Source organism: Hyperoodon ampullatus, assembly GCF_949752795.1.
Source record: "Hyperoodon ampullatus genome assembly, chromosome: 2".
Classification (NCBI taxonomy): Eukaryota; Metazoa; Chordata; class Mammalia; order Artiodactyla; family Ziphiidae; genus Hyperoodon; species Hyperoodon ampullatus.
In genome coordinates this window covers 78,660,031-78,674,112 of record NC_136915.1, presented here as the reverse complement: position 1 = coordinate 78,674,112, position 14,082 = coordinate 78,660,031, and positions in this window count along the sequence as shown.

Sequence of the window (14,082 nt, the reverse complement as noted above, 5' to 3'; positions counted from 1 at the left end):
CCTTATATTTTGATAGAATTCACAAATGAAACCACTTGGGCCTGGAGTTTTCCCTGTGGAAAGTCTTTTGGTGATGGATTTGACTTATCTGTTAATTGTAGAACATTTCAGATTTTCAATTTAATTTAATGTCAGTTTTGGTAAGCTGTTCCTCTCTGCCCCCAGGATTTATCTATTTCATCTAGGTTGTCAATAAATTTGGGGCATAAAGTTGATCATAATATTGTTTTATTATCATTTTACTATCTGTAGGATAAGCAATGATAGCAATATTTTTGTTCCTCTTATTGGTAATTCGTGTTATTTATTTATTTTTATCAGTCTATCTAGGGACTTATTATTTTGTTGATCTTCTAAAAAACGCGTTTTGGCCTTACTAATTTCTCTATTGCTTGTCTGTTTTTTATTTCATTAATATCTGCTGTTATCTTGATAATTTCCTTCATTTTACTTACTTTGCCTTTAATTTCCTCTGTTTCTGTCCTCTTTTGGATTTTTGAATATTTTCAAAATTGCAATTTAATTTATCTGTTGGCTTTTTAATTATACCACTTTGCATATTTTTTAGTAGTTGCTATAGGTATTAAAATATACATCTTTAAATTTTCACAGTGAACTTAGAGTTAATATTGTGTCATTTCACATAAAATACAGAACTTTACAATTGTCTGTAGGTTTATATAATATCCCTCACTTTGTGCTCTCATGGATATAACATTTTATTTCTATATACATTATAAACTCCATGAGACAATGTAGTAACTTTTGCTTTAAGCCATCATATGAATTTTAAAGAAATTTAGAGAAAAAGAGAATAGTCATTTATCTTTATATTTATCATTTTCAGTATTCTTTATTCTTCCTGAGGATATCAGCTTCCAGTGAGGTATCTCTTCAGCCTCAGAACTGCCTTTGGCAATTCTTTTAATTTATGTGTGCTGGCAACAAATTCTCTTATATTCTTTTTAGCTGAAGATATATTTCCCTACATTCTAGAGGGACATTATTGCTAGATATAGAATTCCTGGTTGATAGTTTTTGTTTCTTTGATATTTTCTTTCATCACCTTAATGATCACCTTAATGATATTTTCCTACTCTCTTCTGGGTTCCAAGTGTTCTGATAAGTAAATGGTATAATGATTTATTTTTTCTCTCTGTATGTCATGTTTCATTTTTCTTTGACTACTTTCATTTTTTTCTCTTTTTCTTTGGTTTTGTGCAGTTTTATTTTATTATATCTAAGTATGATTCTCTTCATATTTTTCCTGCTTGGGAATTGCTGAGGTTCTTAAATTTTTCGGTTTCTGTCTTTATCAAATTTTGAAAAAATTTGCTGTTATTTCTTTAAAATATATTATGTTCCATTCTATATTCTTCTGAGACTTCAATTACATGTATAAACAAATATTTTGATATTATTCCATAATATCAAAAAAAAGTCCTGTTAATTTATTTTTCAATGTTTATTTTTTCTATTCCGTAGATTGGATAATTCCTATTGATCTACCTTCAAGTTCACTCAATATTTCTTCTGTCATTTCCATTCTCCTGATAAACTTATTCAGTACATTTTATAAATCATATATTTATAAATAAATTATTTTCAGCTCTAGAATTTCCCTTTTTTTTGCATGGCTTATATTTCTCTGCTGAGATTTCCTATATTTTCATTCATTGCAACCATATTTATACGTGATCAGAAGCATACTAACTGCTTTAAAATCTCTATCTGCTAATTTCATACCTAAATGATGTCAAGGTTGGTCAATGTTGGTTGTCGTTTGTCTAGAGAATTTGTCAAGTATTTCTGTTTCTTTTTATGTTGACTAAATTTGATTGCATTCTGACATTAATTGCTATGTTGCAGAAACTCTGGATTCTCTTTTATTCCACCCAAGGGTGTTGATATTTTCATGTTAGCAGGAATTAACTTGGTTGTAGTGGAAATATAAATGTTTTTTCTTGGGCAACAATTCAAATATTAGTTAAGTTTTAGCTTTTTTTTTTCCTTGTCTGTGCTGTTTTGGGTTTGTTTTATGCATGCATGGTTCAAGACTCAGGTTGAAAATGTGAGCCAAGTTTATCACAGAACCTGGGGCCTTTCTACCACACTACCTTTTTTTTTTTCTAACATGCCCACCTCACTCTCCAGCAGCTATGGGTTCCCTTAATTCTATCCTCTGGACCTTCAGGACAAAAAAAGTATGAGTTTTCTATTCAACTTCAGCTTGTTCTTAGGCCAAAATTCATAGAACAGAAAATTTAATCCATGTGAGCCCCTTTTTCTAAGTGTATGGCCCACTCTACAATCTGTATACATTTTTCACATTTTTTAAGTTGTTGATTTTTTATTTGTGTAGAGTTGAAGTTGACATATTTCAGGATGTCAGTCTGATGAGAGTATGCTTAGCCTTTCAGGAATGCTAATTCACTTCAAACTATTTTGACCTTACATGTGATCAACTAAAAAATGATGAGCTTGATCATTTTTTGTAACATCTTTATTAAGATGTAACTTATATACCACAAAATTCACCCTTTTAAAGTGTAAACTTCAAGATTTTTAGTATATTCAGAGTTATGTAAGAATCACCACTATCCAATTTTAGAACATTTTCATCACTTAAAAAAGAAACCCTGCACCCAATAGCAGCCATTCTCCATTCATCTTCCCTCTAGCCCTTAGAAACCACTAAACTACTTCCTAACTGTATAGATTTACCTATCCTGGACATGGCCTATAAATGGAATCATAGAATATGAGTTCTTCTGTGACTGGTTTCTTTCACTTGGCATAATATTTTTGAACTCATCCATGTTGTACATGTATCAGAACTTCATTCCTCTTTAATGCCAAATAACATTTCATTGTATAGATATGCCACATTTTGTCTACCCATCCATCAATTGATGAGCATTTGGGTTGCTTCCAATTTTTGGCTATTATGAATAATGCTGCTATAACATCCTGTACAAGTTTTTGTGTGGACATGTATTATTTTTCTTGACGTGTATCTAGGAGTGGGATGACTGATCATATAGTAACTCTATGTTCGATTTTTTGAGGAACTGGCAAACTTTTTCAAAAATGCTACATTGACTTACATTACCACCAGCAATGTACTAGGATTGATGAGGAAGGCTTTAGGTTTGTCATTTTGCTATTTGTGTTCCATATGTCTTTTTTCCCCTCTATTTTTCATTACTGCCTTCTTGTGTATTAATTATTTTCTAGTGTATAATTTTAATTTTTTGCTGTTTATTTTATGAATATCATGAGTTTTTAAAGTTATTTTCTTAGTAACTTCCCTAGGGAGTACAATTAACATCTTGTTTATAACAATCTAGTTCTGATTAGTACCAGCTTATCTTGAATAGTATATAAAACAATTTGTTCTAATATAGCCCCATTGATTTTCCACTCTTGTATGCTATTATTGACATACAAATTATACATTTTGAGTCCATCAACACAGTTTTATAAATATTGCTTTATGTAGTTGTTTTTCAAATGATATAGAAGAAATTATTTACAAAGAAAAATATATTTGTACTCTCATCTATATGTACTTATGTAGTTACCTCTACTGGTACTCTTTATGTACCCATGTGTATTAAAATTACCGTCTAGTGTCCTTTTATTTCAACCTGAAAGATTCCCTTTAGTATTTCTTATAAGGTAGGTCCCCTAGCAATTAATTTTCTCATTTTTTTAAATCTTATGATGTATTAATTTTGCCTTCATTTTTGAATGGTAGTTTTCTTGGTTTATAGTCTTCTTTCAGTCCTTTGAGTTTATCATCTTACAGCATCCTGGCTTTCTTGGTTTCTGGTAAGTCAGTTTTTACTCTCATTGAAGATATCTTGTACATGATGAGTTTGTTTATTGTTTTCTCTCTCTGTTGCTCCTTTCAAGATTCTCTCTTTGTCTTCTGACAGGTTGACTATGATGTTAGGTGTGGATCTCTTTTTGTTTATCCTACTAGGAGTGTTTCAAGATTCTTGGATGTGTAAGTTAATGTTGTTCATCAAATTTGGGAAATTTTTAGCCATTCTTTATTCAAATATTCTTTCTGCCCTTTCTGTCTCTCTCCTTTTCTTCTGGGACTCTCACATGATGTGTGTTGATATACTTGACCTTGATGGTATCCCTCAGGTTTCTGAGTTTCTGGTGATTTTCCTTTAATTTTTTTTTTTCTCTGCCTCAGACTGGATAATTTCATTTAACCTATCTTCAAGTATACTTATTTTTCTTCTGTCAGCTCTTATCTGCTGTTATTCCTCTCTAGTGAATGTTTCATTTTAATGATCATACTTTTAAACTCCAGTATTTCTATTTGGTTTCATTTATAATTTTAATTTCTTTGTTCATATTTTCTGTTTGAAAAACACAGTGTCTGTGTGACACTGTTATCATATTTTCCTTTAGTTTTAAAAATGTATCAATAATTTTATTTCATTAGATGAGCATATTTATGATATCTGATTTAAAGTTTTTGTCTTGTAAGTCCAATATTTGGACTCCACAGGAACAATTTCTATTACCTGTTTTCTTTCTCATGTACTGGACATACTTTCCTGTTTCTTCATATAATATCTTATAATTTTTTTGTTGAAACTTGGACATTTTAAGTAACATAGCATCGTAGCTCTGGGAATAGATCTCTACCTTCTCCCCCAGACTTCGTTCTTGTTGTTGTTTATTTGTTTAGTGAATTGTCTGGAAAATTCTGTAATACCTTATTCTTTGTTATGTGCAGGTATTAAAGTCTCATCTCTGCTTAGTTATCTTCGTAACCAGATAGTGATTGGACAGAGATTTTCTTAAATGTCCTGAACCAGTAAGTTTCCCACCTTTGTTGAAGGACCCAGTGTGTGTTGGACTAGGCTTTCAATGTTGGAGTAGTTTAAAGTTGTGCCTTACCCTTCAGTCCTTGCTTGCACAGAGCCTTAAGGTCAGCCATGGACACAGATTAGAGTTTTTCAAGTCTTTCTGTGCATGTGTCACTACACATGCAGATGGCCTTATAGATTCCTAGAAACATGTTAGATATTTTCAAAACCCCCTATGGAGATCTCATTTCCCGTATTTTCCTTTTAATTTTTTGGTTGTTCAATTACCCCAACTGGTATTGCTGTCCTAGGCAACTATGATGTTAAACACTTGTCTCTGACTATTTTGGACAAATGCCCCATGGATACAGCTTTCCTCATCCAGTGAGATCTGAGTGAGTTCGAATAAAGATGAGCCCTGAGAATTGGTTTTTTCCAGGGAGCTCCAAGATAGGTCAGATAGTGGCATTTCTTTGGAGATGAACTTTTGGGCATTCCAAACCAGTTTGATCTACCCCCATGGCTGCTAGACTGCTGTTTTTTAGTTATTGTGGTTCCAAAGTGGATAGTTCTTAAGGCTACTATAAAGCTGGGAGTAAGGGGATGGGAACAAGATAAGTTAAAATGCCACAAAGCTCTGTATTCTTACTGAGATTCAACAAGTTTTCTTGAATAAACTCTCCTTGGATTGTTGCATGTCTTTGGTTAATTCCAGGAGCTCTTAAAAAGATGATTTGACAGTTGTTTATCAGTGTTCTCATTGCTTTTATGGAAGGGTGGAGTTTTGGAGACCCTATTTGCCAGTGTTGCTTTCCAATAAACAGAGTAATTTATTTAATTCGTAAATATTTCCATGTACTAAATTTCTAATTCTTTAAGTACATCATAAAGTATTTGAAAATAGAAATTTAAAACAAATGTAAAAAAAAAGTAAATATAAATAAAAGTTGTAATATTCCCTATTGTACAGCAATAGATCATCTTCCTGGGATATGAGTTTCCTCGATGAAAGCTTTTTGGGGGAGACTTCAAATTTCACTTCTGGTATGATTGAGAGTGCAAAAAGTTTGTCAGGGCTTGTAAGTTCTATTGATAATAAGTGATATAATAAGTGTAATTATCAGTATATTTTAAAAGCTTTTAATTTAAGTTTTACAGTGTTAAAACTGTAATGGACCAAAGCCAGCCTGCTGGGACAAATTCCAGCCATGCCCATTTGCTTAAGCTGCTTTCATGCTACAAAGGCAGACTTTAGTAGCTACAACAGAGACTGTATGGCCCAAAGAGCCTAAAATGTTTACTGTCAAGCCCTTTGCATAAAAATTTTCTGATCTTTGCAGTAGAGCAAGACTAAGAGTTTGCACTGGACTCTAGTGGTTCTCAAACTTTGGGATGTATCCAAACCATTACCAAATTTGTAAACAAATACAGATTTCTGGGTTCTACCCCAGGAATCATAACATCAATGTGTTACTTGCTCTCTGATTTTCAGTTGAGCTTGGTGGATGAAGAGCCCTAGGAGATGGGAAGAAGGGAGAAAAGTGAGGTCAAAATATTTATTCCCCTTGTTTCTTTCCTCCAAGCTCCTCTTACTTAGATGGCTGCTCTCTCCATCCATCCTTCTGTGTATCATACACTTCTGTGTATCAGTGTTCTAATAATCAGCTCCTCTTCTCACACTTTCAGATGTAGAGGGAGTAGTTGAGCTTATTATTCTTTGGGGTATTTAACAATCCTTTGTAGTTTTCTTAATTCCTATCCACACTTCCCTTAATAATTCCTTTGTTTAATTCTCCCAAATATATTAATTTTAGGATACCTTTCTTAAAAAAATACACTATCTGTCCCTTTCAGTTTTGTGCTATCTTGAATTTGAAAATTCTACCTTCTATTTTTTTCATCAAGCTGCTAATAAAATTGTGAACAGTTTAGGGCTAAGAATAATAGCTGTAGATGGTTACTAGAAAACTCCTTCCTGGTTGATTTGATCCATTTATAGCAGTCTTCGGTGTTATTACACCAGTTACTAATCTATTTATTACAAAGCCTCTGGTCTTCATGCCTGCATTTGGGCCATTCTTTGCTGTCCATGACCTCTGATTCCCCCAAAGTCTCATATTCATAGGAAGTACAAGATTTCAGGGGTTACACATATATAGCCTGTCTCTATTCTCTAATCCTCAGGTTCTGCCAGATGGCAGACTAAAATTCAGACATACTTGACAAATGGCAATCTAATTATTTCAGTTTTTTCAAACTTGACTTCCCTTTGATGGATCCTGTAGAAAGTCTTTGCTTTATGACACTGTTGATGTCCTTGCGACACTTGACAGTTTACATTTGATCACCCCCGTTAACATTGAGGTTCATCAGCATCTTAACAATAAACATTTCTTGAATTTCCCTTCTTGGCCAGGCTGCGTCACACTGAGCACCCTAAGCTAGAGAATTAAGATCAACATGAATTACCTGGTAAAACAGGTCCATTTGACATGAAAACATACTACATTTATTTACACTACATAATATATGTATATCTTCTGTTTGGAAAGTTCTCTATATCTTTATTGAGTGTGAGCATAAGCAAAGACAGGTTTTTCAAAATTGCCCCATATATAATTTGCTCATAATTGCTTTTATGGAATTGCTCATCAGAAATCTGTCATTAAATCTTCTCCAGAGAGCATAACATAGGTGATCAAAAATAAATTGCTTTTAGTATTGTGCATATATGAAGATATTATTTTTATTTGTATAATTATTTTCAGCTCCTTAGTATAATGTTTTCATGAATCAAAGTCAACTTGAAGACTATATCTCTTTATGAGAAGGAAATTGAGATTAGGAAATAGAGAAAAAAATATGTAGACAGATTTCAAATTTCAATTTTGATTCTATGGGAGAAGGACCAGGAAACATGTGCAGACACATTTCACTGTTTGTATTGTCTTAAAGAATTGAGGCATGTTGGTAAGCTAATGAAGGACGAGGTCAATAGGGGACCACAAGTGAATAGGAAAGAATCATTAGTACTAGCTAGTGATTCCTCTGTCTTTATTTGCTGGTGCCAAAATATGATTATATCAAAAATGAAAACAAAGTGAATTATGGAACATCTTTGTTCTTTCCTTAAATAATAAATACTACTAATAAATATTTAATAAGTACTATAGATGGCTAAAAAGCATGAAAACATAAGCAAATATACATAATAAATAGTTATTTATGTTACAGTATATGATTTTGTTCAATGATCTTATCTGATATATTCAGCGCATTGCCCCTCATCATGATGGTCAGGATCATTTTCAGAGAAGCTTTGTAGAACTTACATCTTGTATGGTTGAAAAGCATGCATTTGGGGACTCTCTTGAACAATTCTGCAAGGTACCTCCAATTCCTTGAATCTTTGGCAAGTTGACCTCTTTGGACTGGCTATGATCTTTTCATTCACCTATTTGGAAATGGATGATAGTTCACAAAAGAGTTTGGCTGACACGCTGTCTCTATCTTTGAATTTTTGAGCCAGCTTTCCAACTGTGCTATGGGAAATGGCAGCTCTTTCAAAATGATATGCATTAAAGGGCTCTGCTATTCATTGTTATTATCAGCCTTTTCATCCACTTGGCAGAATCAGTTCAATGAATTCATTTTTCATCACTCTGGAAAAAACATGAAATTATAATATATGTGTTTCCAAATTTTATGGACACCCTGTATATATTGGGGAATCTTCTGAGAATTTTTTATTTAATCCTAATGACAAGTCTGTGAGTTGGCTTCTCTTATTCCATTTTGCAGAGGTACAAATGGAGGCAGAGGGAGATTAAGTAACTTTTCCAGCATCACGGAGCTCACAAATGGAAAATTATGGGTCTTGGGTTTGGGGAAGGAGAATAAATTAAAGAGAGTAAAATGAGTGAAGAAATATTATGTTAACTAGTAGAACACAAATATTTTGTAGTATGTTTATATAATATGATTACCGATTAATATAACCTGCTCTGTGGCTTGCATATTAGATGTCAGACTTTTAAGGGATGTCAGAATGATTTCCAGAGAGTTGTTCTAATAAGCATATTTCACCATGAAAGTGCTATGTGACCTTTGACAAATTTTTAGCATCTCTTTGCCTTCAAAAAATGGAGATGATTATTTTTGCCATCTACCAGGTGAGTAGCTATTTGGGAATTTGAATATAAATTGTTTTTTGATTTCCTTGGAAGGAAGTCATACTATAAAAACAAATTTGGGCTATTATAATGACAAGTGTGTGAGTGTACATTAATTTCCCCCTTATGTTCTTATTGCCAGCAGATGGAGGCCGAAATTGAATTTCTGCTGACTGTTGTCCCTTGTTATGGCCTGTGGAGATATGACAATTGAGGAAGAACTTAGAGGAATGCCAAGTAGCAGAGCATGAGGAGTGGGTGTGACCCACTGCCTTGGACATTTTATGGCTGATAGCATTTGGCAAGAAAAAAACTGCAGCCTTGTAAGTAGATCTCAACATCAACCATGCCCCCACCCCCGCCCCTATTTGATTTGCCCTGTAATGTACGTATTTGCCAAAATTCACTCCTCTAATTTTCAGTTACTTCATTGGACCCCTCGCAAAATACCTAAATAATGAAATAAATTACATTTGAAAAAAGTTCTTTGAAAATTTGGGCACAGAAAACAGAGGCAAGGCACATGAAATATCTTGTCCATCCTACTTTTGATTCCTTTTGGGCTTGTCCTGTTTTTCAGACAGTTTGACCAGAAATTTTTACCTAGAGAGTCTTTTGGATGATCTTCCAAGTGTGCCTGACCCACAGGAATTAGAAGTACAATCTCTGTTCATGCTGCAACATTCGGGTTTTTCCTCACCAGGAGAAAGTCTGTAGCTTTCACAAGATTCTGGAAGGGGCTTAAGACTTCAAAAAGCTTATGAGTCCCTGCTTTGGATCTTTGGTTTATGGGGCAGTGAAACTTTGTATGTTTGCTTTAACAATTTAGACACAGCATTTCATGTAAACGAGAACAAGGGAGTGGTGGAGAAAAACAGCTTGGAGGGCATTATTACCTTGCCCCATCTTCATCTCTGGTCATGAATTATTAATCATGAGGTGACACTTCATCTGATGCTTTGAAAACTCTCCCCCTGGTAAAAACAGCCTAATTGAATTGGAGGAAGTGGGGCAGGAAGAACTAAACATGGATGTCGATGGTTTCACCGAAAGCAATTATACACACTACAGCCTTCTCCACCTATTTGAAAACCCAAGGTCCACTAATCCTCATGCCACAAGGGAACAAATGGGAAGGTAGAGGAAAAATGAAAACTCTTGAGCTTCAAGCCTGTCTTCCCTGAGAACACTTCATTTTGACCAAGGGGTGTATACGGGGGTAAGAGAGGATAAGGGGTGTGGCAGGGGTCTGATCAAAGGGAGATGAGAGTGGAAGCCAGTTCAGTCTCTCTGGAATGCATTTTGGCAATGTAACAACAACTTTAACACAGGCATATTAACTAGTAATTCCGATTTTAGGAGGTTTATTTCAGCAACATGTATATCTAAAAATTTGAAATAACTCATATACATAATAGAATATGGAGTCATTAGAAATCATGATTAAATATATATTTTGATATGAAACTATGTTTTTGAAATTTTGTGTAAAAAGTAAAAAAAGGCAATAAAATAATACATATGTATGCAAAATATAGTATAATCCACATTGATGAGAAATGTAATACTATGGGATTGAGGAATATGTGCCTTGAGGCACATTTTTATATGATACAAGCATAGAAAGAATCTGATAGGATATACACTAAATGATAAAAATGGTCCCAGTGGGTGATATGATTGCAGTTAAGTTATGTCTGCTTACCTTTATTTTCATTTTGATTTTTATCAATTAAGCATGTACCCTTTTTTGTCATTAAATATACTAATACAAGTTTAGATTGTCTTCTTCTGAAAGTATAGACTCCAGGTTAAAAATAGATTGTCCTATCAGCAAAGGACCAACTCTTGCCAGCTCCCAAATGTTGAGTTCCACCTGCAACTGAAGCAGACAGAGGTGACTTGGAGCGTGCCTGTGCTCCCCCCAGATGAGGAGGAGAGGCCAGTCCAGGCTATCGCCCAGGGTCTACACCACCTCCTCTATCCACAACCAGGTCAAACCAAGAGAGTTTCAGCCATGTTAAACAGTACGTAAAAAAGCTTTTAAAGACCTTTGAAAACAAGGGAGAAAACAAAATCAGCTCAGACCCTAGCAGAATTTCCTACTTCAAGCTGCTTACATGCTGACTTCCCTTAGCTCCCTGTGCATGCTCTGATCGTAGTATTTCCCAAATTATGCTAGACTCACCCTGCCTGTCTTTCTTACAGAATGCAGACTCTCTCCATCTTGGTTTCCACTGTATCCCCAATGCCTAGCACAACACTCCATTCTTAAGTGCTGAGTGAATAAATGATTAAACAAATTCATGAATGAAGAGCATCAAGGAACTAACATCTTAGCTATCTTGGATTCCCCAAAAGCAAAAGCAATGAAATCCAAGACTGGAAAACAGGCATTTTTCCAAGGACAACGAGAGTAGAACAGGCATCCCCAAGGGGAAAGAAATGATAACTCAACACGTGGGGATTTGGAAGGGGTAACAAGGAAAGGAGTGCTGAACAAACAAGCTGAAATGAAAAGGCAGAGATGGGCTGTGGCAGTTATATTCTACCATCACAAGTGATGTTACTGTAGGGATGGAGGAACAAAGGTTGTTTAGTTTGCAGAGAAGTGGATTCTTGAATGGGTGAAAATTAAATCTGTGGGACGATTTGAAGTGGAGACAGCACACAGGACGATTTTAGCCACCTAAACAAGAATGACCGCATGCAATGATTTCTATTCAAACCCCCTGGCTTCCTGGTCTAAGCTGATTATTATTAAGCATTTATGTGGCATTTCATATGTACAAGTGCTTTACAATCATTTATTATTTATTCCTCACAACGTGAGAAAGCCACAAATCAAGGGCAGGGATAAAGTTAATACAATTTTATTAAACAAGAGGGGTGTGCTTAGCAGCAGGCTCAGCTACAACCAGAGAGTGTGACCTCACAGGAGAGAAGAAACATGACAATTACTTTTTTTCTTTTTGTGTTGCAATTTACACTTTTAATCAGTATTAACTCAGGTGACCCTGTACACCTGGGAGAACTCCTGGGAGCCTGGCAAAGTAGTGTGCCAGCTCAAGAGAGAGCCTGCCTCAGAATCTGTCAATTTTATCACAAATGTCCTCCCCCACCCTCCTGCTTCTCCCCTTTCTTCCTTCTGATTTCTAGATTTAATTTCATATATCTCTTCTTTATCTTTCTTTTCTTTCGTTCATGCCCTATCTCTTCTTTCTTTCCTTCCTATTTATTTCTCTCATCCTTGTCTTTTTTCCTTCCTCCTCCTTCTCATCCCTTTTTCTCTCTGACTCTCCTTTCTCTTCTCTGCATTTTTCTCTGCTTCTCTCTCTCTCCCTCCCCACTCCAGATACACATAGACACACATGGACACTATACACAGAGAAAGAAGCAGGATCTAATTGTATGAGGTGCAGAAGGTCATTTTCCTCTCTAAGAGCACTCCTTCACTGCCTTCTTCTGAGACCTGACACATGGAAAATTTTAACTTGATTTGTACAGGGAGAATAATGCCAGTGTTAATCCAAGTTGCTTAGAAGGTCATTTAAAAACCATTCTAGGTTGTTTTACTCCCACTGCTCGTGTTCTTCAGGCACTTCTCATAAATGCTAATGAATAATTCACTTTGGTAATATAGACAAACACAGGCTGGTGTGTTATTTGGAAATCATTCAAATTGACTAATTAGTCATTTCCTTTTGATTTTATTTAACAAAGAAAAAGGATTTTGAGATATTTGGTAAATCATACATCACTATATTACGAAAATCTTAATAATTCATATTAATTTGGGGAAGGGTTGGTCATATTTAGTGAAAAAGCCTGGATGGTTGCAAATTTTTAAATTACATATAAATTTATTACATTATAGGCAGAATTTTATTAGACAGTGAACAAAAATATCTTAGCTAGAGGTCTCACTGGTCCAATATTGAAGAATAGATAAGAATCATTTGCAATTAACACATGTATTGGAAACAAAGAACAGTAGATGAATACTTTTCCTAAAATCTCTTTAAATACTCTTATCCATTCATGATAAATGAATCCCTACTATGTGTAGGATACGCTGTTCTACATGCTAAGGGTAGAGTAGAGATCTGGGGGGAAATGTCCTTGCTTTCATGGGATTTAGATCCTAGTGGAGATGTTTTACAAAGCTAGAGAAAGATAGTTAGATACATGATAGATGGATGGATAGATAGACAGATAGATTGATAAAGATGGATAGATGTCACATAATGACAAGTGCTAGGCAGAAAATAGAAAGTGGCTGGGTATGTTTTGGGGTATGTTGGGTGCTATTTTAAGAAGGGCCAAGAAAAACCTTAAGGGAAGGTGACAAAAGAGCAGAGACTAAATATTGAGAAGGAGCCAACTATGTTAAGATTCGAGCATTCCAAGTGGATAAGCAAGGTGTAAGAGCCCTGAGTTGGGAACAAGCTCAATGTGTTGAAATCCCATGTTTGTAGCTTAGTGATGAAAGAAAAAGTGGTGGGAGAAAAGGGCAAAGTCTGGCCAGGGACCAAATCACATTGTTTCTTTCTTTTGCTTATCAAACTCTCCCTAGTGCATAAAAGAGAGTTTCATCCCAGTGATTGAATCATCACAATTGTCAGTTTCTGGTAGGAGCAGGATGAATTTGTTTAGTTATGACCAGTGCATTTCTCCTTTGCACACGTCTCTTTTTAAACCTGTAACCATTCCCTATTCAGGCCAATAGATGTGAGTCTCTGATGTACCAATAAGAAAAACCCCAGAGAACAAAGAAGTGACTTTCTTGGTTTTTCAATTCAGTGAAAAGCAGAACATAATTGAAATAATATATACCAAAGCACATTCTTGTATTTTCTCTTCAAGATTATACTAAGATCTTCCTAGGTGGGTAGATGGAAGATGTCTGGACTCTTTTTGCCCCCTTTCCAACCCAGTCCAATTCCAGGAAAAGGAAGATAGATGCCTAACCTGACCAGCTACCAGGTCAGGTTAGGCATCTACCTGGAGCTTCAGGCGCCTTGCCAATGTTCTTCTCCATGCTTTACTCCTTCATAGGAAGCGAGGCCTCAGCC